This window comes from Myotis brandtii, unplaced genomic scaffold (genome assembly GCF_000412655.1).
Source record: "Myotis brandtii unplaced genomic scaffold, ASM41265v1 scaffold627, whole genome shotgun sequence".
In the NCBI taxonomy this organism is placed as follows: Eukaryota; Metazoa; Chordata; class Mammalia; order Chiroptera; family Vespertilionidae; genus Myotis; species Myotis brandtii.
In genome coordinates, this window is record NW_005370397.1 from 2,390,355 (window position 1) to 2,392,408 (window position 2,054).

The window sequence follows — 2,054 nt, forward strand, 5'->3', positions numbered from 1 at the left end:
GGGGGAGGGGCTCACTAAGGCAGCCGCCAGGGCTCTAAGCTGCGGGCTGGCCAGCAGTGACCTGTCTAGGACGAGTTTGTTATACAGCAGATTCCTGCTATGAGCAAAGCGTCTGGGACCAGCGTCCCTACTAAGAGGACAAGGAGCACTTTAGCGGCAGCAGCGGCTGCAGACGCTGCGCTGATGGGCGAGCGGTTGGTTAGTGAAGGCAGTCCTGGGCTTTGTGACATTTACGTGTGAAAGTGGCATCTTTTCAGGGCTGTGCCTTTAGGGGCGGGTCTGTATTTACTGTGCTAGTTCCCTTCCAGCACCTACTCTCTCACCCTTTTCCCCTCTGACCTCCCACCTCCTTCCACGACCCTGGAGTGAATTTCCCAGGAGCTCCCCCCGGGCTGTCTGAATGGCCTTCCCCACCCAGCCCGGGGCCCGCCCGGACTCTGGGGCTGGCCAGGCCGGTGCCGGGGGGAGCATCCTCCCTGCCTGTCCTGGCCCTCACACCCCCCCGCTGCATTCTTGGGGTTCAGTACTGCTTGGCCTTCGAGGAAGGTTTTCTCAACCGCTCGGCCGGACTTGCCTTGAGAGTCATGTAAGAAGTTTTAAGTTATATTTATTTTGTTGTTGTTGTTAATTGCACAAAACACTAAGACCGAGAGGCTGGATCTGTGTCTCCTCTAAGCTCCGCCTTCTTCCTGAACCTCCTTTCCTGCTGGGGGGAGCCTGGATGCAGCCCGCGCCCCACCCCCCGCCTCATTAGCTGTATTTAGCTTTGGATTCCTCTGCATCCACCCGGTCACCCTTGTGTATACATAACCCAGCCTTCTCGGGAAGGAGCAGAGTGTCGCCGAGCCAGTGCCTTTTCTCTGGAGGGGAGGACGCCCCGAGGGGTCTCCTGCCCTCTGCACCCCGCTCCCCGAGCCACCGTGGAGAACACTGAACTGTTACAACCCGCACAGGCCTGTCAGACAGGCTGCCGCGCTCTGTACCTTCCTAATAAAGGCCTGGAGACCACCGTGCTGTCTGCAGTGTCCTCCCCCGCCCTGGAGAGGTGGGGGGCGGGGCGGGAGGGGCCTGGAAACTGGAGGATTGAGTCGGGCTGTGATGACCCCTCGGGCGGAACAGGGGCCTGATTGAATAGCGTTTTAATCTGCAAAGGATTTAAGACACGCTCCAAAGCAAGTCCTTGCTGCCTCTTCCACAAAACCTTCAGCGTAGCCCAGGGCCCTGACCAGCCACCAGCCGTGCTTCCCCGGCATTGCCCCGCCCTCCCCCCCGGCTGGGGAGCCCCTACAGCCTCGGGGGGCTCACATCTGCAGTCTCCTTTTTAAAAAATACATTTTTATTGATTTCGGAGAGGAAAGGAGAGGGGGAGAGAGACAGAAACATCGATGACAAGAGAGAGAAGCACAGATCGTCTGCCTCCTGCACGCCCCCTATTGGAGATCGAGCCCGCAACCTGGGCATGTGCCCTGACCAGGAATCAAACCGTGACCTCCTGGTTCATGGGCCACGCTCAACCATTGAGCCACGTTGGTCGGGCTATGGTCCCCTTTTATCCCCATATCAACTCCATGAACAAGGCTGTGTCGTCTCCATTTTACAGATGGGGAAACTGAGGCTTCAAAGATCAAATACCTTGACCTGGGGAGTAAATGGGAAGCAGGGATTCGAATCCAGAAATTGCCTGGTTTCTAAACCGATTCTGTCTTCCTACCTGGGAGTGTGTGGGGGGCACAGAGCTTGTGTTCTCTTGGCCCAGGTCCCAGGGGTGGGGCCGAGCTCTGGTTGCCCAGACCCTCGGCCAGCCCGGGAGTGTGTGTGGGGGGGAGGGGGGGGACCCTGAACCAGGAGCCCTCTGACCCTCGGGCACTGTGTGTCCCAGGCTCTGTGACCTCAGGGAAGCACAGCCCTCTGTCCCCTCAGCCCCGGGACACAGACTCACAGTCACCATCGCCCCTCCCCCACCCACCGCAGCAGCCGCAGCGACAAGGTCACCTGCCGCTCACCTGGCTCATGGCCTCCCACAGAAAACCCAGTGTGCCGGACTGACCTGCAGA